This window comes from Melanaphis sacchari, unplaced genomic scaffold, assembly GCF_002803265.2.
Source record: "Melanaphis sacchari strain LSU unplaced genomic scaffold, SCAv2.0 Contig11_pilon_pilon, whole genome shotgun sequence".
Classification (NCBI taxonomy): Eukaryota; Metazoa; Arthropoda; class Insecta; order Hemiptera; family Aphididae; genus Melanaphis; species Melanaphis sacchari.
In genome coordinates, this window is record NW_020270469.1 from 7,262,429 (window position 1) to 7,286,992 (window position 24,564).

Genomic DNA, 24,564 nt, shown 5'->3' on the forward strand with positions numbered 1-24,564 from the left:
ATATCCGTCACTAAATTATCTATACTTAAATATAATTATCTATAGGGAGTTGAAAAATGTTATACAATACAGTATTAAATGTTCACATTGGTTTTAAACTTTGTTTTATTTGTCATTTAAACAATTTAAAATGTAAGTATGTTTCAAGTGTTTCATGAAATTACATTTTTTTGTACATCATAAAAACTAATAATCTATGGCCTCTTTTAAGTATTTATTAGTTTTTTCTTCATTCTAAATTATTTTATTCTATTGACTATGTATATTTTCTTTAACTACCACGTAATAGATAATTGCATTCTGTTATTTACTTACGACCACTAATAATCGATACACTAAACACCAAACAGACACATTAAATAACGTAAATTTTAAATTCAAGAAAAATGTTTAAGTTAAATGGAGGTTTTATTTGTGTATAATGTATTTATCGATAAAAATGTAAAACGCACAAACAGCTTGTTCCATATAAAATGTAGTATAAACATAGTTCATTACAAAGATAAATTTTTGGAAATTTTGAAAAAAAGATACACATAATAAAAAACCGCAGTATATAAGCACTTATTTAATTCATTTACAACTTTTTTTTTTTTTTTTTGGATACATTTGAACTCGGGGTTACAGTTGCTATAAAGTATAAGTATGTAAAGGCACTTTTACTTTTAGATTTTAAACGTTATGAACTTTTAAAATTAATATAATTTAAATTCATCTAGATTATTAGAAGCGCTAAACTTTTAAATATTTGATATTTTGAAACACGTAATATCTAAATGTTACTACATTTGTTACATCAATTAGAATCATGATTATTTGTACCAAATCCAAGCGGCAAGTACTGATAAATTATAGTTATATATAAAAAAATAATTGTTAACGCAAAAAGATTACAAATGTTTGTAATATTGATTAGTTTATAGTTATGACTATAAATTATAATCAGATAATATGAGTATATCTTTTTTACATATCTAGAAAAATATCTGAAAATATGATATTATGAGTTCACTCAGAAATTTGTATAGTATAAGATTCGAGTGTGCGTATTTTGTCTAATTGAGTAACTATATGTTTTTGTAGTAAAATATGTGTATTAAAAGAGGTTGTCACATCGTATGTGATGTGTTTGTCTTAAAAACGTACATATACTTTAAACTGCCCCCTCCCAATTTAACATTTTAGGTTTTATTTTGAAGTTAATTAAGGGGGGGGGGGTAGTGCAATGTTCGTTAAACGCACAACAGTAAATTAGTTCTTAGGAATTTCAATTGTATGTAGTAAGCTTTAATATTAGAGCGAATTGATTTATTATCAACATTATTGGTAAGAACATTATTAACTATGATTTTTCTTGGGTGTTTTACGATATTTTAATTTTAAATTGTGTTATAAGAATTTTTTGAATTGTAATATTTTACATATTCATAACTTACTTAAAAATTAAAATATCGTAAAAAAAAACTCAAGTAAAAGCACAAATAATATTCATAGAGTTATGTTTAATTATAAGTCAATTATTTCTATTGTTAAAGGTTATTGCATGAAATTTGAACTGCTGAATATCAATTTTTATGTTATAATACGTATGTAAGACGGAGTAGGTAACACTGTGTACTGTGGGCGTGGAGTCTTCATTAATCTGAATTTAGTGATATAGGTATCATTCATATAAAAAATGAGTGAGATTATTTGACAATCTTTATTCTTAAAGATAGCTTATAATTTATTTATATTATTGTTTTATTATTAATAATTAATTGTTTTATAACTAAAACGATAGGTTTAATTAATTATTGTTACTAAAAATGAACGTATATATTATATAATCATTACTATAAAATTGTTACTTAACCATAAATTACTGTAATTAACTTATAAGTCAATACCAAAGTGCCTAGAAGGTATTCCTTATATATATATATATATATATATATATATGATTTGGTTCGTGGCATTATAATAGAATAAAATGAATCTAAATATGTTGAAAATTTATTTTGTATGTGAAGAACAATAGTATAAGTAGTGTTAATAAGTTTCAAAATTTAAATTCCAATAAAATAGTTCAAAAAAGCTAAAATATTTTAAGATTTATATAATTTTTAAAAAATGTTAAAATAAATGTCTTGTAAATATTTCGTATTTCTATAGTTATTTATTTTTCGAATTAAAAAAAATATATATAAAAATAATAAAAAAAATAATCAATTGTGTCGAAAACTGACATTAAATATTCCTGTTCCCCAATTTACAATTACCAATTAAAAATCACTTTCAGAATTCAAGTAAAATAAAGTTTTAAAAAAATGATACTTATTAGATTCTATAGTTAGGCATTAATTGGTTACCTATACATACTATATGGATGAAGGTGTTATTTCCAATGATGGACTAAACTATACTATTTCCGACAATTTTTAAACTGGTAATTTCAAAAAATTAAATTTTACCTCATGGTAAAGTTATTTTGTATATTTGCATATATTTTTAAAATAATTTCAACATTTTATAAGAAATCATAATGTTTAGTCTGTTTATAATCAGTATTATTTATTGTATATTTATCAAAATCTTTGGATGTCGATAATTATGAAGAAAAAATACCTCTTATAGTCTTATCATATACTTATCAATTTTTTTATATTTTTACCATTGATATACATGAATTTAGTTTAATCTTATCATTATTTTTAAAATATTTTTCCCTAAAACTGTAAAATTTAACATGGGTTGGAAAATGTACTATTGGCATCCTTTAAGTTTATTGAATGTAATTCAATTAATAATCTGTAGTGACATACATTTTATAGTATTATTAAATTATTTTATCTTTTAAATTTTATGAATTTATTATATATCATATTATAATGTTGGTAAATTGTGTCTAAATGTTTGCTTATACATTTTATAGTCGTCTTACCTTTGAAACTTGTTAGGTTTGATTTATAAGTCATGAAACTACTTTATTTTAAATACTGTAATTAATATGTTTCAATTTATTTATTATATTATAACACTTAATAGCTATAAGAGTCTGCTAATCAAGAAATATTATATAGATTAAACTCAATTGAATAGCATTCTCATAATGTTCTGGTTATTTTTGTTCTATTATTTGTCAAAATAAAGAGAGTGTTTGTGATAATGATAATAGTATAGTATATGATGAATCTAACGGGATTGTATATAAAAAGAAATTATTGAAAAACTTTAATATTTAGTTGATCATTTAAAGTAATTACAAGCAAATGTTTTTGATATCAAATTTTAAAGCGATTTTTTCAAAATCCCAAAAATCTGTAAGTAAAATTTTTACATTTATAAGATAATTAAGAATAATAGTCAATTTTTTTTTAAATATTGTACACAAAACTAATTTGTATAGAGAATATTACATAAAACTTGTGGAATTTTTTCTTCATCTAAAAAAAGTTTTTTTGATGAATAAAGCTTATTTTATTTTAAAACAAATGTACCTCCTCTATAAATCTCAAATAAAACTATATTATATAACAGTTATTAAGAAATAAATTTAAATTTGTATTAGGTAGCAGCTTTCCACTTTAAAGTTCGAATACTAAGATTATTGTTAAATTCTTAAAGGTAATACTAAAGTATTCTTAGTTTTTACTAATATGCTATATACATCTGTTTTTCAAAGGCATCTATAAACTGCTTAGTGTACTTCACTATGACCTTTAAAGTGTTGTATACTCGTCTTGTACTATTATTATGTTCATATTATTATTTATCAGACTCCACAATGTGACTATTATATGATAACATTTATAAAATTAATTTCTTAGTTTTTTATAAATGAATGAAACATGGTGTTTTTTAACCGTTAATATTATTTATTTATTTTTAAAATTTTTTATTCTAGGTAATAACAGAAGTATGAAGTATCTAAAAAATGTGGTAAGTCTTTTTTTTCATTTATACTTAACAATTTGTTATTCGTTGTTATTACGTTTAAAAAAAATGTTATTTACATAAGCTATTATATATTATATATATATATATTTAACAAAATACCTATATCAAATGAAAATAGAAAATTACCTAATAATAGCCAATTCTTCTTTACGCCTATACATTAAGATTCATAAAATTATGTTATTGTCGTATTTTTAACTGCTAGAAGACTGTATATATGCTTATAGACATGTACTGTATAGTATATCTTCATGTCTATTACATGTGTTATAATATAAATCTACGAACCTTGTTAAAACCGACTATTAGGTATAATGCCAATATGAGTTATAAGTTATAACTTATAAGTAATTAGAACAACATTGGTTAATTGATCAATTAGTATTGTGGGCGCAAATATAGATACGATTATTATTATTGTACCTATTATTAAAAATATAAGACACGTTTTGAAATTAAAATTCTTCCTTTACGCTTTCATAATTTCAGTACTTTGAGTACGTATACTGACGACATTGCCTTGAAAGTATACGATAGTAATGACCATTGTAATGTTTTAATGTATTAACGGATCGATTCCCATGCAAAGCCAGTTCAAGGATTTATTTGGACGACAATCAATTACGTAGATTGGTGAACGTGCGTGGACGTAGTATTATAGTACTGTTGTATATTATCTAGTCATAACATTTAGCAGTAGTTACTGTAGAAATCTGAATTAGTACCTATTATATATTTGTTTACATATGTATGTGTTTATATTGAACAATCGTTTTATGAGTTTTTAAGCAATTTGAGAATTTCTATTTTACTCATATAAATGAATAAAAATTATAAGTAATATAGTGTATGGACATATAATTATAATATATTAATACTTTTGGAACTTTTTATGTTTATATATGTTCTACAATATTTACATTTTACAATTATACTATGATTATTAATTATAAAATATAAGGTAGGTACCTACCAGAAAAAATTAAATTTTGCGAAGGTTATTTTTTTATGTTGTATTGATACTAATATGTAGATTTCTTTGTTCTTAGTTATTTCTTGTACACGAGTTTGTATATATATATATGACTACATTATTTTTCTTAGACTTGCCAAAGTATAAGTTTATACTTAATATTTAATGAAGTAAATACTTAATAACTTTAAACTAATGCAAGTGTCGTGATTAGATTTTTCAAATAATTTTAATTTCATAACTAAATAAAATAGTTTAAAACATTATTTCAGTATCTAGTATATAATTCAATACCCATTAAGAAAATAAAAATATTTCTTTAGCATAAGGCTATTATTGTTTTAATTTTTTAAGCGTGTAAATTTAATTAAAATATTGATATATTCCAAAATTATGTTACGAATATAGGATTATTTTAATTTCATGATGATATTTTCATAGAAATGTTTATGGAAAGGGTTGCCAGATTTTAAAACCATCAAACCGAGACATCATATTGAATAACCTCTTTTTTTTTAGTCTCAAGCTTAAAATTTCTGAAGCTTTAAAAAAAAAAGAAAGGCAAATAAATCTGAGAAAACATATCGATAAAACATAATACAATAATGATATTATAATGATACTAGTACAATATTATTCTATATTTTATTATTAAATAATACAATATTAAAGTTATTTTATCCCGGATTCCATTAACCGAGACAAAACTAAGACCGGCCGAGACACCGTGACATGTTGTTAAAACCGGGATGAATGGCAGCCTATTTTATCATGTTAGAATTTATAAATTAAATACTAGTTTGATAAAATAACTTGATAATACATATTTTAAATAATAAGTAGTGAATATTAGTTTTTAATGTACGAGTAAAATAACATTGATTATCTTTTAAGTAAGATGACACCCTATCTGTATCGTACATAGATTTTATTTTAAAATTATATTTAATTATAAATAAAAAAGTCATGAAATATATTATGCACCATCCCTCGTCAGGTCTCCTCTCTTTTTGTAAGTACACCCTGCTGTTTAAACAATACATCGAGAAGCCACGTGCTCTGTTGAAATGTATATTGCACGTGTTATAAATGCGTGGTCGTGCTGTTGATATACACTATAATTCTAATTGGAAAGAGAGAGAGAGGGTTAAAATATAGTATTATTTCGTTAAATTAACTGTCTGATTTCAAATAATCGATTATTGTAATACCTAGAAAAGCATGGCTAAATAAATTGCAGATAAAAATTATATTATCGTTTTCATATTATATAAGAATAAAATAGGTATTGTAATGTTTTGAAGGGTTGTAAGAAGATAATATTATATAATGTATTTCTCTCGTATAATTTACATTTCATAGTATTTAATTAATTACATTTTTAAAATTCGAATTTTGTTAATCATTTAAATACACTGCAATATGTCAATATCACATCCAATAAAAATACACTATAATAGTTTTCCATAATAATAAGTTTTCAATATTAGGTAGTAACATAATATTATGTTGCATCGTGTCTTACCTTGATGTGCTCCGGTCCCAGATCACAATTCTCAGAAAACGGGTGGCAATTATAACCGACTATTTTTCCATGACTGACAGAATAAATGTCGCGAATAAACCAAGTGTTTACCGCAATTGGACCGTGGTTTAGATTGCCAGTGTGACTGCGGTATAAATTCGATTGAGGGAATCATATGAGCTGTATACATATGCGATATTTTTTGTCGGTCATTCCTTGAGAAATCGGATGTCACGTTGTGGCCGTTTCCCGTTAGATTTAGATATATTTTGCTGGTCCGTCGGGCTGTCTGGTTAACGATTAAATCGTTTTCGTGTCGCTGTTCGTGATTGTATATAAAAGTGGTATGTAAACCGACGTCATTCCGATGAAACTAATCTATCAATCAAATATAATTTTTGCAACTGGCATAACTCATCTCATTTGGTCCAGAACGTAATGCGTGCGCCGAGAGGCGTCAAAATTTGGTTTTGCCTATGACATTTGTAAGTATTAGATACTCATTAGTCATTCATTACGCTATGCTATGTATTAATTAGTAATTATTAATGTCTAATACACACCACAGTCCACAGAGTACACACTAGTACATTACTGAATTTAATATTTATATTTTATTATAAAACATACAGTGATTAAATTATATATTATAAACTTTGGCGTCAATATTTGGTGATTATGGTCCATGAGTAGTGAAAAGTTATTTAAATTTACGCAATATGTAAGGCTTGATTAAGAAGATAACATGTTTAGGTATTATAAAATATTAAATCTTTAAATGATATATATAATATACATGCAGTTGGACCCCTGCTCTCTCGAATGACCTTATTGTGCATAGTTAAGGAATCGCTGCTCTATATTGTTTTGAAGAGGAATATTTTTGTTGATGGGTATTTACTCAAAATAAAATTGTCATAGGTATTTTAAAATTCATCAGTGCCCCTGATATCATCTGTATCTGAAGAAATATAATTAAAGTAAAGCGCTGACAGACTGTATACATATATTATATGATGTATATTATAATGCACAGGTTTCTTGTAAGAATTTAAATAATTTCATACGCAAAGTTGTTTAACTTGTCTATATAGTTTTATTGTACTTGAATATTATAATATTTCAAATATGTACGGTGTATGTATAGATTGGTAAAATAACCTCGAAAAAATAGTCACGTATTTTAAATTAATCATTTGTCACGGAGAAAGAATCACCGATCGGAATTGTCTTGTGTCTTTTGATAGTGCTTGTGCAGACTACAGACTACCGATAAGTCATATTGATAAAAACATCATGATTGAATTAATCATAGACCATACTAAATTCATAAGTGATAACATATTTATGCCGTCCATAGATATTGCAATGTTTTGTGTCTATTATACATATTGTAATAATTAGCTATTTTTTTAGTTTTGTGACTACAGCCGGCACACATAGGGAGGGACTACTTGTCAATTGTCACACCTAACTGGCAAAGTCTACTTGCCTTGATAGGTTATTCATCTATCTGAATAGTACGTATTTCCTTCTGATCCCGAAGAGATTACCTCTCTATCACCCAAGTTTAGGTGGATTATTTTTGCACCTTTGGGTTTGGTGGACAAGCCTCGATCAAATGAAAGGTTCGTAGAAACTCGAGTTTTACAAATGCAGCCCGCATTTCACATAGATCCACAACAGACGTTCAAAATAGATCTTAATAACTTACTATCTAAAATATTTAATCAATATCTAGCTGTTAAATTTTTAATATGTCTATACAAATACTGTATAATTTAATGGAAATTAATTTTAGCTAGTATTAAGTCTGTATTTTACAGTATAAAAACAAACGATCGACTTTAAAAAATACGTAACCACTTACAATATTGATAGTTATTTGTAGCATCTGGTGACTGATATAGAAAAACTATAGAGAACTAAAAACAATTATAAATAATATATTATATGATATTCTGATTAACATCAAATTATAATATTCAAATATAGTGTATATACTCTTATATATAGAATATAATAATAGGTATGGATAATATTTTAGTTAATGCGGCAATCGGGCACCAATATCCAATAGATGTATAATTATTGATTAGCCAGTAAATATTAATTATACGTCATGGTAAAGAATAGTATATTTTATAATCAATGGTTTTATTAATAATAAAATATAGTATTATTATTATTATATAAATTTCAGATACAAATCTTTTTCAAAACAATTTGTGAAGGTTTTTAAAATTTGCATAGAATGAATAAAATGTACATTAAAAGTAGGACTTTTATTTATACAATAAAAAATTGTAAAATATGCATTTAGTGTATTAAAAATATGCTGAAATATGCGATTAATATTATATACGCCAACAAATATTAAATATATACTTAAAAAAAATCATAAGGTTTAAAATTAATTAAATAATATTCTTAATTATTGACGCTATTCAGATGTATTACACAAAGTAACTAAATGGTGTTTTAAAGTTTCAAAACTGAACGGTCTTCTGTTAAACCTTAATATAGGTATACCTTAATTAGGTATTTTTGAACAACGTCAATGTCGTATGATAAAAACGTCTAGTAATAAAATATACCATAAAATATGCATTTTTTACGTTTTTATAATCGAAATATGCAAAAATATTAATTTTATTCAAAATATGCACTAATATGCATTTTGTCCAAAATATGCAAATACATGTGAAATAAAATCACCACTATTTATCTCATTAGGAGGTGATTCGTAGACATTACTTACAAAAACAATAATTAGAAGTTGCAAAAAAAAAATATTCTGTTATATGAAAATCCTAGCCTTAATTAAGTGTTAAACATTTACAATTGAATTAAATTAAATCTACGTAGGTAGGTACTACACGTAAAGATGCATTAGTCTAGATGCATAAAGTTAAATAATTTTTAAACACTTATGTTTTCATTGCTTAGCTAATTATAAAATAGAGAATTTATGTATAAGTAATAATTGAATATTAAATTTTATTTTTAAATTTATTCATAGATATTACTATGATACGTATATTTAATTTAATATTTATACTAATAGTATTTATTACCATTGTTGTAAAAACTAGTAATAATATATTTAATATAACAATATGAACATCTGATCAACTTTAAAGGTATAATATACGCTTCTAGTGTCTCGGAAGACTCAAAATGAATAAGATGATTTTATTCTATAATATTGATTTAAAAATTAACAAATAAAAATTGTTTAGTAGGTATTTATTAAAATATACGATACTGATATACTAGATACAATACACTTAGACACTAAACATCGTTATGAACTGATGAATGGTATTAAATATTAATTACGTTCCCTTTGGTATCTTTTTCAAATATCGAACTAAATTATATTATTATGTATTTATATTATCAATTAATTAAGTCCTAAAACGTTGGGTTTCAAAACAATTGTTTTATGAAATATATAAAATTGTCAGCTGTTTAATACATGTCAGGGAGACTGAAGGGTTCCAGACTCCCCGTAGTTTCAGCAAACTTATTATTGAAATAAGTACCTGTTATATAAGATGTTACGTTTTCCTAATTTCTTAAATATTTTAAGTTTATTATAAAAAACTCTGTAAGCCAGTAAAATTATAAAAATTTGTTATATTCTAGTTTATTATAATACTATACTTCATCCACTTGCTAAAAAAATAGTTCAAATAACTTTTTTAATCAGCAAATCCTCAACTAAATCGTGGTACAGAGGAGACATCAATACAACTAAATATCATTTGTGTTGATAGCATTTTCAAGCAAATACCAATAACTTAAAATTTTACCGAATTTCCATCTGTTACCATTACATACCTATAGTTTTATTTTACCAAATAAAATATTTGTCACAAGAGTAATGTAACTAGAGAATTTTATGGAACTATAACAATAACATTTACTTTAAAATATGTATCTATGCGTAAAAATGTCCACGTGCAGCAGTCTACTGTTGTGACGCACGGGAATCGCTTGCATGTACAACCACTACAACCCCAACAGGCTCGTAGAGTGCAAGACGCGTTGATTGTGCATACGAATAGTGCGTGCAGTAGACCCTCCCGACCCGGTGGTACTGGATAACGCAGATTGGTGGGCCCGTTGACCTCTCCGCGCTGCGATGGTAACAATTGCCTGAGCCCCAACAGGTGTTGTTGACGTCGCGCGCGATCCATGTGTTTCCTCCCGCCGAGACGACCACGGCCGCGACCCACGTCGTTGTCGTCGCTGCCGCCACCGTCTCGTACGCCGAGTCACATGTGTGCCCGCGCGACCACCGCCGCGGTCCAACGTCATTTTGCCACCACTGCACTTAAACGCAATAATGTAGGTATGCTGTTGCTACGTACGAGGCCGGGGCAGTGGTAAATAATGTACGACGTATGCGCAGTGTTTGACACGTGCCCCCGAAGACATCTGCTCGTCCGCGTACACGTCGTACTCACGAATACGACTAGGAACAAGCAGCGCTGGATTTAACGGGAGTGCAAAGGGTACAATGCACCGGGGTCCCAAGGGCTGAGGCTGAGTTTGTTTTAGGAACATCAAGTTGATGTCTTTAATTTTCTAACTTTGTAAAGTGATAATGAGTTATCAAGAATATTGAATATTCGTTAAAAGGACAAGTATTTTAAGAAATTACTCTTACCCGTTTGTTTTAAACGTTACAGACTCGGTTTTGTCCCTATTTGTGACTTGATTTAAATAAAAATTCATAAGCCACGATGTACTTACCTAGTTGAAGTATTTTATTTTTTAAATCAATCTTTATTTTTATCTAACGTCAAAAATATATAACTAACGCATCAAATGTTTTATAAATAAGAATTTTTTTTGAAGACGCTTCCCATACTAATATAATTAAACCCCAGTCTTCCAAGACTTAGATCTGCAGCACTGGATACAAGCACACGAGTATACTTGCGCATCGAGTTGAAGTAAAATAAAATCCATCGTTGTCCCCCTTCGTTTTGAGATACGACCGGTCAACGGCGAATGACGCGGTGGCTAGCGTTTAGTGCCATCGGTAGTTTAGGGTGGTGGTTGGAGTGCCGGAATTGTTGAACGACGGAACTGTCATCGAAAAGTGTCGATCGAAAACGCGGCGGCGACGATGCTCTCATCCGTTCGGCTGGCGGACGTCGGCAATCTTTATAAATATATATTATAAACGACGTGGCCGCGACGAGGCGCGCGCGGTGTGTATACGGACAGAAATAAAACCGCACGTCGACGGGTTATATTCGTGTCCTCCTATACCCCATGGCGGAACACGCACCGACCGCTATACTGTATACATGTAGACGCTAATGCGCTATACTTAACTTTTGTATAAATAAATTGGTTAGTGCTAGGTCTTGAAATAAACCCCCGCGGCCGCCGCGTCCGATATCGTGCCCGCTGGGTCCCCCAGTTCTTCGCGAACAGCCCGGCAGCGCGGCTTCGGTATTACAATATATAATATCGCGACGACCATAGATGAGCGATTATAACAATAATAATAATAACAATAATAATAATAATAATAATAATAATAATATGTCTCCTGTTATATTCTTGTTCGCGTGCTTACGGTCAGCCGCCGACACCAACCCCCGTGACGGGATTTCGAGTACAATATCATACACGCATACTACGCCAAAACAAGAGCCCGACTAAAAACCCCCGGACCGAGGTCGCGGTATCTTAGAGACCGACGCACGTCGGTATCAGATCTTCCGCCATTAGCCGACAGTTTATCGCAGTAAGTTTACCATAACAATAATAATATAACCGTGATGTATCGTACGTACATGTCATATATATGTATATATGTATACTCGGCAGTGTGTACGTTGGAAAAAAATAAAAATATTAGTCAATAGTCGCGAGCATAGCGTTATCACAGGGCCGCGTCCGCACGTGTGATCGTATAGTAGTACAATACGTCTTACGAACTGCACACATGACGCTGCCGGTTTTTATATTCGTATTTTTTTATTATTCTGTTGCTCCCGCCGCGTATTCGTCGTCGTCATCAACTGATGGACGTACACTTTATTCTGTGATGTAGCGTGATGTCGCGTCGTCTTTCGGACGCCAAGTGTTGACGATACTACGGTACGTACCAGCAGCGACGCGCACACGTCCGATTTATTTTTTTGGACCGGTGCCAGACCGATGGGGTTGCGCGTCGTTCAAGGACGATGTGTTAACTGGTAGTTGGTACTCGGTATGTAATCAGTTCACTGAAGACCGAGCCAGGATCGATACTTATGATTTCGAACTGCACCGGGTGCTACATTAAGGCATGCATTCATCCAGTTATACGTTACTGTCCACGTTGAACATATTTGGTTGTGGATTCGGGGATGCTATTTTACCCTATCACCATCTAAAGATTATCGTGTCTTATAAAAATGTCTTTTGTAATATTATACTTGTTTGGCGTGATTTGTAAATAGTAACTCGAGTTACTATGTATAATATATACATCAGATGCGTAAAAAAATTTCAGAAATATAATATGAACTATTGTGTACACAATATAAGCCTTAGGAACGAATGTCCATAACAAAGTTTTGGGCAATCCATGCTCATGAATTCTAAAATGATAATCAATAACTTTTGTTATTTCTTAGATTTCTTATTATTGAACACAAATATTTTTTTTGATTGAGCCTATCTGAAATTTGTAAGGTGCTTTTTTGTTGCATTTATTATCAGTTGTCATGGTGACATATTCGTTATTATAACGCTATAAATAAAATTATTTTTTGAATTTTTAGTAATTGAAAAGAAATGTTTATAATCCAGTGTCTGCTAGTAAGGGATAAGGTTTTTTTTTATCTAAATGTCTATTTTAATATCTAAGTTGAGATCAGTTTTCCAAAGATTTTAATGGTTTAAAAATATTCTAAAAATTATACTTAAATAATTCAACAGAAATATTAATATATATATAAAGTTAAATTGATGAAGACTTTAGGGTTTAATAAAATAGAAAGATTACCAACATATCCATAGGAAATTTATTTTTAATTATACATGACTGGTTTATTAAAGACAGATTTTTTTTGTTTGTGGTGAGGAGGTAAATATCCACCTAGTTGCAACAATGATTTCCAAATTTACCGATATAAAATATACTTCTTTTTATTTAAGACCACGTATATAAACATATATTATATCTATCGATGTTTTAATAAATTATTTTATTTTATTACGCAAAGAATATACAATAATTTTAAATAAAACTAATCAATTAGATATTCCTTGATTTAATAGTGTATTAATAGTTTTGTTGACCCAAACATGCAATTGCCTAAGCCACTGCTGCTAATGTTTAATAAGGAGTAATAGTTTAAAAGAATTTTAAACAAAAAGTTTAGGCATCTATTATTTCAAAAGAATTAAAAATTACACACTTGCTGTGTATATTATACATGTGACCCAGATTTTAATTAAAAGAAATTAATTTAAGGGAAACTACATTTTGACTAAATTAAATAAATATTATTCTTTGTATTAATTTTAAAAGTGTCATGTAACTATTCACTTATAACTTAACTTTACTAATTCAAGTTAGTCTTTTTCATTTATTAGTGACATCGTATATTTTTATAAGATTACAAATTACGATTATATATTATTTTATATTATGTATATTTTCGGACTAGTCTTTTGAAAAGAAAAATAAAACTAGGTATCGTGTTCAAAATGTAATCACTAATCACTAATCAACGATACATTAAATTTGATTGTCGCGTCCCCAAACGTGATAATCATCACTTCTTGTGGTATATGTAACTAATTATAAAAAAAAAATATTTATTTAATGCTTCACTACTTCATTTCTGTGCATATGGATCCTGTACCGCCCTTTCATTGTGGTCGATGTCAAAACATTGCTACTACAGTACTGTGTGTCACTGTTTTTGTCCAACCATGGCCAATGTAAAAGAAAATGTGAGGAGATCCAGTAAGATATTTGGGAGGGGTTATAGGCGTTAATCTTGGGGGAAAAGGGGGCGATTTCCCACTCCAGTAATTGTTTAGCAGTCCTAGTCATCGTTTAAAAATAGATGTATAGAAAGCATATAGATATTGGAACCCATAATGTAAGTTGGGTGCATTAGCAGATCTCTTGCTTATTATATACATATTCCATTTATAAATATATCTATACCTAGTAATACGACAGCATTTACACCCATTTATTTGTTGTCACGTGCAATTTTTAAAACTTGAGGCAGTAAGTTTCAATATTTTCCTTATGCTTAAAATCATCATGAATACATAAATAAATGAATTAATAACAATATTATACAATGTTAACCCCAGAACCCAAAGGAGTTACTTTTTCTTTTTTCGAACATGATGTATCTCTATTATAAACGATATAAATGGTTACTAAGATCATATTAAGATATTCAGCGTTGTTATTTATTTGCAAATTATTAAAATTATTCCGCCGTTTGGATTGCAGCTATAGTGAGTAATGCTTTTTATTAGGATAGAAAAGGTGTTGGTAAAATTTTATACAAACTATAAAGGCGTGTTTTAAGAAATTTTAACTGGAAGGATATGTATCCATTGTTTATGTCAATATTGCTTTGAGAATATTTTAAGTAGGTACTAAATAATATGCACTCTAGTTATACAAAATGGCTGCAGGTAATTTTCAGCTTTTAAATACATTAATTATTTGACTTAATGTATAATATAGGCAAAAATTTATATCAAACATATGATATAATATATTGAAGCTAACAATTTTAAATATTTACTTATTCAAAACGTGATTTAACAAATTCAGACGATACATGCAAAAATAAGATAAATATTTGAAAACATAAGGTTTCGTAATTTAATTAATTGATTCAATATTATTTATTTTTACAGCATTTAAAATAAATCTTTGTAATATTTTATTTATAAAAATATAATATCATGAACTATGATGGTGGATTGAATGGTAGAACTATAGTAAAATGCCTAAATACACCACTTGTAACATGTAACATACAACACGTGTGTATGACTACTACAACGCGTAATACGATTTGGATCATTGTTTGATCACTTGTACCTATAGGCTATATTTATATATTAATGCAACAATGCGTATGCTCAATTTTATATTAAATCATACATTAGGGATCAAGGTACACACAATATTTAATACACCGTATAAATCTTGAGTATAAATTATGTGTAATGTGCATACCTACGCTGTGTGTGATGTTTAATATTTGGAACACGCAAATGAGTCACAATAAAAAAGCGCGCACAAGTTAATCGGCAATCGCCCCCGCGAAAATATAAAACTGATATAAATAAAATCTAGAAGATGATAGTATCGTTCACGTTGTATGTAACAAATAAAATAATACAAAACGTTTACGAGTTTCAATGAATGATTTTAGTTAGTGGGAAAGGAGCTGCATTTGTCCGCCACAGCCGAACTCGTCGTGAAAGGCCGATCGTTTTCCCCGATAATAGGTTAATTTCATGTCGTTATCTGTTCGAGCGCGTGATCCGTGCCATCCAGTCAAACTTTAAAGGTTCTAAAGAACGTAATTGATTTAATTCACATCGACTTTGGATTTATAACGTACGGGACGTTGCGTTCCGTCCTTCTGTTGCGCGTCTGTTACCGTAGCAACCGTGACGTCACTGTCGGCTAGGACGTACTTGTAACTAAAAATATGTATATAATAAATGTATAGCTTTATATTATTATATATTATATAAGTTAAACGATATTCTAACATTAAAAGTTTTTGTTTTACGTAATACCTATACCTACATTATTATACGTAGGTATATGATTCGATCATATGTAAATATATTAACAAATTAATATGCCTAACCGATTTTTAAACAAATTAAAAGTTTTGATGTACTTAAAAATTACCAAAGTCCACAGAGCCTCATACTATTATTATGGCGATGTAGAAATTAAGTGAATAACTTTATAAATAATAATATTAATAAAATATAGTAATGCACTGATATTATGTATTTAAGAGCTGATATACATATAATTACCTACGTTATATCAGCGTTAGCGTTGTGAGCAAAGCAGTGCAAACAAACGATAGAAACAAAATTTCTGCTTGTGACTTGAACTTAAATAATTATATGACATATTATTTTACAATCGATGTTTGATAAATTACAATTATGTGATGATAACCTTCAACAAATTATCCCATAGTATACACTTGTCTTGCATGAGCACATTATATGTAAGAACCTATAGGTTACCTACCACCTACTAAATGTTTTGACATATTTTACTGAAGAATATAAAATGTTGTGTTTTCCATTTTGCGTAATACATTAAACTAAATTCTTAGTTTTTACTAATACATCAATGATACCTATATTTATATTAATATGGACTAAAGTCTTACAGAGGTACATATTTATTAATGATTCACCCCATTTGATGAAAAATTCTTTGACATAATGTATTCATTAAAATTCTAATTTTTAAATATTTAGTACCTAATTATCGTAGGTACTACCTAGTACCTAATACCTATGCTTAAACACCATCATATTTTTCTTATACGATGGATTTTATGCATAATGTAAAGAGAGTCCTATAGTGATACAAAATATTTTTATCAAAGAGAACTACCTTTTTTTGCTGTAAATATAATTTGTTTTGATAGTTTTAATGCACCTAAATCGAAAGTAATGAAGTTACAAAATTAATCATTTGTACCTCTATAGATTTAAAAGAACATTATATTAATAAAAATGCATTAAACATGATAAGCCTTTTACATTGCTATTAATGATAAAAAATAATCTATTTTATATTATTATTTTTTTTTATTATAATTTATAAATGAAACTACAATTTAATCTGTAAATGATTAATTATGTGAATTTTGTTAACGTGATATTAAATAATAATAACCTAACCTACTATAATTACTTTATAAATATTGTTTTTTGATACAGTGATATTATTAACTGTTAAGTTTAAATCACTTTTACTTACATTGATAATAAAAAATCATGTAATGCTTATAGTATGTAATATTATAATTATGTATAGTTCTATAAACATTACCAGCTTAAACATTTATTTTTAATGATCTAAAATTATAATCTAACTTATTACCTAATGAAACCATCTCATTGAAGCTTTAGTAACTGTAATGCTTTTTACATTATTGATTACAATTTATGATATTAATTATTAATACAAAAACGTTTCTACTACAAATGAATTATGAAAAAATCATATTGATTTTATACACGTTATTACGTATATACATTTATTATCTACACCAATAACAATTGAGCACGTACAAGATAGTATAATTACTAATGAGATCAGTATTAAAACTTTCTCAGTAATTAGTAATAAACTACTTAGAAAATTACTAAAAAGCTAATGAAAACCAAAAATAAACATCATTAGTTTTTAACAAAATGTATTTTGAATATTTTATAGCAACTAGTTAAAATTGAAAAATGCAGTGTTAGACTTAAATACAGATGTATAGTACTTGTGTCATTGTACTTCATTTAATATTCTTATTCATGACTTAAATTTTTCTTTTTTTTATTTCCTAATTCCTTAATAATTATTATCAGCATAATAGTGACCTACAATTGAAAAAATAGGATAATTAAAAACTAAGCAATCTCAAAATAATAACAAATCTCAAAAAAAAAAAAAAAATTATAAGTTTATCACGACTTTGTGAAATGAACATCCAAATTTCTATTTCTTAATAGATAGGTGTATGTATAACTGACAGGATACAGAAACTAGTATAGTTCATATATAATTAAACATAAAATATGTAACTTCGATGCTTTATAGTGCAGACTAGTGTTGGTAAATTAATTTTATAAATGCATATTGAAATTAAAAAGCTAAATAAATTATCGCAATTGAAAAAAAAAATTAGTGGAGGTCAAGTTAAATAAGTTATATATTTGTTGACATTTCTTTCAAAATTATTCAGTAGTTTATTTGTTAATTGTTTGTTATGTTTAATGAAATTATTGAGAAAATTAATCACCTTATAAAGTTCCAAATCTAATTTCTAGTCAAAAAATATGACCGTTTAAAATTTCTGAACTTTTAGCACCAGAAAATAATTACTTAAGAATAAAAACGCACGTTTGAAAAGCTATTTGGAAATTTAAGTAGGTAATACATGATTCTTTACATGTAATAATATTTTTTTTTTTTTAAATTGGCGTTTTGTAAATTTCAACAAAAAATACTTATTTATTGATTATTGTATAACGTTGGTGTACATATTATTTAATTTTATTTAAATTTGTAATACTCTATTGTCTCTATTTTAATATGATTATTACCAACTAGTACATATTAAAATAGATATTTGCTATTCTTATTTCTAAAATGATATAAAATGTCAGTTATTATTTATTTATGCATTAGTGTTTGACATATTTATGATCACCACGCCTCGCTATACAAACATGTTAAAAGTGGAACTTTTAATTGATTTAATACATTTTAATTAGTTAAAACAATCACTATTCACTATCATAGACTAGAATAATATTATAAATTATATTATAATTTGGTATATATTATTTAATTGTTTTTTAAATAACTATATAAGCATTAATATTACAATTAAAACTATAGCCTATAGGTAGTGAACATTTTACAATAAATAACTATTAATTGTTAATTACCTAGTTGTATATAAATAGTGACGCCGAGCAAAATATAATGAGTAAATAATAATAATATATGATAAGTTTATGTTTGATTTTAGCCGTCATAAAGTCTTATTTATAATATATATTTTCAAAATATTTAAATGTTACATGGCATCTTAATACTCAATAACTCTTTTATTATTTAAAAATTAAAATAATTTAGTGACCTAATGACTAAATTAAGTGATGAATGACTTGAATATTGATTTTTTTATGCTTGAAGACTATTTTATAGCAGAAAAAAATGCTAAAATCTTAAACATTGTGATGGTTTCTGGTAACAAATTGAATGTAGTTGATACTTGGGTGGGTCTAATAGTTACATTACTTTTCAATGTAATCGGAGGGGGGAGAGAAAACGAAGAATTTTAACAAAATCGATTTTTTTTTTTTTAAATTCAAAAATATAAATAACTGTAAAAATTGAATTATATTGATGATTCCACAGTAAAAATAACTAGTTATATTTATACTAGAATTTTCTAGTCCAGAATTTAGATACTCAAAATATTTTGGTTATTTTTGTGTAAAGCATACATTCAAAATTGATAATTTTTTTTTTTTGTTTTTTTATTTTATGTTTAATCGTTAATAATAATAATAATAATAAAAAAAAAATTGTTAAAGTAAAAAAATTGAAATTTAATACAAGGTTTCTCACACATAGTTTTTACAACAATTAAAAATCCAGTACATAAATTTTCACAGTATTTTATAAAATATTAATTGTTATAAAAACTATTTGTGAGGAACCTTGTATTAAATTTTACAGCTTTTTTATTTACACATTATTTTTATTAGCGATTAATTGAAAAAACCAAATAAAAAGTTATCTATTTTTTACATAAATCACAAAAATATGTTAATTATTTTGTAGTTAAAAACGCATAACATTTTTGATTTTAAGAACTAAGATTTGAACATGTAATATAAGATTTCTCATAAGTTTTTTTTACTGGAAATTAAAGAAAAATATTAAGCATAAAGCCACATTTATATATATATATAATTTTATGAGCTCTGAAAGTTTGAATTTTGACAATATTGGAAATTCACACAGAAAATAAAAATAACTTAATTACATATTATGCATACTTACCTTTTTTTAAACATTTTAAGTTAAATTTAAATTTTTTAATTTAATAAAATTAAAATGTATTTAAATAAAATATATAATGTTTTAAATCAGTTTTTTTCAAACAATATTATTTATATAGACTTGAAACTTTTTTCTGTATGTATATTGTATATTTTAACTTACTTTACTAAACAATTAAATATTTAGTTTTTTTCAAAATATTTAGATTAGTTTCAAGATAACCTATTTACGCAATTCTACAGTACATCGGTATTGACTTTTAATAGTTAATTACACATTGTAAAATTATAATAAAAAATAATTGCTATAACATAATATGCAATTCGTTTTTGGTCAAAATTAATTTAATCTGCTGTAATATCAATAAAAAATAAGTCACTAAATACAAATACATAATTAAATATCCTTACAATAAACATTTTTGAATTAATAATTAGAATTATTTTTTCATTGTAGGTATACAATAATTTATGATTTAACTAAAATTTAACACACGACACTCGTCAACTACTAAGCAACAGAATGAGTTCCCTAGTTTTAGTTATATTATGTAAGTGTGTCCCATGTAACTGCAATTTGAGTTACGTGATGTTTTGAGAACCTTATTTTTTATTCTAGTTTACAGTTATAATAAAGCTTATTATAGATAATTATCTGCTTCATTTATAAGTATACAATCTATTATTCTATTATTATTTTAATTTAATTTTTATATATTTATTTATACATTAATTATTATATTTAAAATATATATGATGATTTATTTTATACTGAACCGCAGAAATTAAAGTATAAATATAAAATATATTCTTTATATAGTTTAATTACTACGTTTTACACGTTATTATTTGCTGAAAAAAATTATCTAAAAATTTATGTTAGACCTTTGTGATCTGACTGTATAGCATAATACATTTTAAATTAATGAATAATACAATCAAGCTGTTGTTAAAGTATTATGTGATACGTTTTTTTTTTTTATTATTATTATTAAAATTTTAAAGAATTTAACTTAACTGCTTGGTTATAGGCGTAACCATTGTTTATATTAGGCATTTATATTATTTACAAGTTTGGTTTGAATACGAATTGTATGATCTTTATAATCGTAATATCCCGTTTTTTTAAACATAAATAATAGCAGTTTACAAAAAACTTGTTTCTTAGAAGATATTTATTTGAAAATAAATTTTGTTCCGGATAAATTATAACATAAGTAATAACAATGTATTAATAAAAAGCCTAATACTATTGCAGTACTTATATTAAAAAATTCAAAACATTTAAAATGATGAATCTACTCAATCTAAGATTAATAACAATATTATTATACATTATTATAAATCATAATTAATTTATAGTTATTAACTTTTAAGATATAAGTAATTTAATATGTATATTAAAACATTTTCATTTAAATTTAAAGGATATTTGGGTATTTAATCATATTTAGTTTTATCAACAATGTATTACTAATATCAGGTACATGCAATTTAGTCATTTAGATAACATAAATTCATAATTAATTGTATTTTAAATAAATTTCTATTCAAATTAATAATAATCATATGCATTAATAATGTAATTTAGCAAGCAACTCAAGTATCTACTATTTAAGAATATAATTAATAATTATTGATAAAAATTAAAAAAAAAACATTTCATGTTTAATTATGTGTAATTAATATGAATAAATTACTAAGCGTAAAATTTTTAGTATAGTATATAGTATATATTGCATTAAGTTTCTATAGTGAAGATTTGCCAATTATAATAATCCAAGTTGTATTTAAGATGAATACATCTTATGGTATCTTTTACATATTTATGTTTATTATTTTTTATACGATAGTTCCAACACAGAGTCACTTTATGTCTCTATTTCAGTGATTCTTAACATTTTTGTGCGCACGGTGCAATCAAAAAAAGGCATTTCTATTTTAGTTATTATTTTTCATTTTTAATATATTATATAATTAAAAATTAATACCTAATAAGTGATAACACTACATATGTACCACAGTCGCAGCACACTGGTTGAGAAACACCAGTAAACTCTTAAAGATCCTAGATAAAATAATACATATTATTTAAAACATATATTTTATATTGACAATTCATTTTAAGTTGGAAACGCAACTATCAAATATTTAAACTTATTTTTTATTAAGTATTATACCATATTAATAGTTAAATGAATTTTTCACTATGTATTATACTGACTGAATTAATAGTATTTTTATAATCCGTTTGAACAATATAATCTATTACACGCGGAGTATTAGCTTATTGGAGATTTTTTTTATTAAATCTAATGCAACAGTGTAATGGATCATGGACGACTCGAGGCTCTACTAAACTCCGTCAAACCCACGGTAAAAGTTTGTACAACTTTCTGCGATTCTGGAGATTTCATCAGATTTTTTTTTATTTTCCTTCGCAGTAAATTCCGTTTAACGACCACAGCGGGACATCGGTACACGTGCCACGCTAACTCAAAACACACACACACACACACACACACATATACACGTTGCCACGTTCGGTTATTGCGCGTGAAACGGGATTATGGGCGAACGGGATTGCTTACGCGCAGATTTTCTTAAAAACAATAACAGGACGGTTTGCGTGTTGATTGCCTGAACACACAAAGTTGGTTGGCGCGCGCGCTGCTAAAGGGGCCTTGCTCTGCAGCTGCTGCACCGGTGGCCCGACGACGATAATATATTATTCTCGAGCGAACACAATACACCGGCGGTGCTGTCGTTAAGTCGACGGCGGCGGTGGCCTCAGATTTACGCGATGTTTAAAAATAAACGCGCTGGCGAGTGTGTGCGTATGAAGGAAGGAACGCGTCGTCGTCGGCGACGATGGTTTTCCGACAACAGCTGGGGCCGTCCGCACGCTCCCGTCTCACTTCGGTCGGTATTTGCCGTTCGGCCAGGGGAGGCGGGGGCAGACTCTCTCTCTCCCCCCCCCCACGACGAACAGACGTCCCCGGAGTGCGTTTACAACGAGATGAATCGTACATTTAGCCCTACCGTCGCGTGCGAGAAGATTTTTCGAGGTTTTTTCTGGGCAACGATAACAGCGCAAATGGGTTCGCCGGAAAATAATATGACATATAGACACGGCTCGGGCCGATACTAAAAGCTTCTTTTCCGTTAAGTCGGTTACATCCGCCGTCACGCAACAAGTGCGTAGACGGTATTTACATTGAGGTTTTTGGCAAACGCCTCGACCGGCAACGGCGTATTTTGTCTGCGTAAGGGTCTGGACGCGAGCGGATCGGTCGCCGCCCGCGTCCCGGAGACGCTGCCATATAAGGAAAGCGGCCGCGCTGCCGTATCCCCCCTCTCCGTCCGGCCGTCGCCGCCGATGCCGACAGCTAGCGCGCGCGCCCGACTTTAGTAAACGTGACGCCGTCAGCGATTGGACCAGTCACGGTGGCGGGACGAAGGGGGGAGGGGAGGAGGGACGCGACGTAGATGTAGATCATTGGAGATGAAAAACAATAAATAAAAACTGAGGGAATTTGATAGGGAAAGTGTGCGTGCGACGGCGACGGCGGCAGCGGCGGATGTGTCCGGTTTGAAACGGTCGCGTTGTCGTCGTTCGTATATTTTGTCGTTGCTTCATTACTTGTTGTTGTTAATCGTACGCCACACGAGTATTGTTATTATTCGCAACGATAGGTTAATGAGACGATAACGTGCAACCTTCGTGTGGCGTGCATAGATCACCGTCCGAAACACGGACGTCAATAAGTTATGAGTGTTATGACTGTTTTGACTTATGAGTAATGGACTAATGACTAATATTAATGACCTACCGCTGAAAGATCGCGGCGTATTGTTTGTTTATCCCGTCGCACCGACGTGACTTAATTTTTACTCTTTTTCGTTGATTTCACTCAGGACACGTACACGGGCCCGGGATTTTTGTAAAATCCGCCCGAAAGCAATAGCTTTTTTTATTTTTGTCTGCGACCGGCGCACACCAGTGTCCAGAGTACACCGCTGAAACTCCATCGTTTTTCTTAACGTACGCTCGTGCATATAGCACATACCAAAAACCGTCTATCACACTATTGCAGTCTGTATAACTGTCCAGTGACCAAATCAATTAAAAATATTAGTTGGCTTGAGCGCCGAACCAATTTTAGGGAAAACAGATCCGTGAGGGGCTTTGCTCCTCAGTCCTTACATTCTTCATTTACCATCAATTACTGCAATGTACGTTTGTTTTTAGCATATTTATTTTAAATAGTTTCATTATTGACTA

General features: G+C 28.3%; 1 protein-coding gene across 1 annotated transcript in view; it reads left to right on the forward strand.

Annotated features, from left to right (window-relative positions):
• The window catches only part of LOC112604161 (myocyte-specific enhancer factor 2-like), an 83,318-nt gene that overhangs the window by 14,897 nt on the left and 43,857 nt on the right, over window positions 1-24,564 (forward strand). Inside the window, exon 2 of the mRNA XM_025353063.1 lies at window positions 3,887-3,921. The gene's annotated coding sequence lies outside the window, so the exon portion shown is untranslated. The remainder of the gene's footprint in view (window positions 1-3,886; window positions 3,922-24,564) is intronic.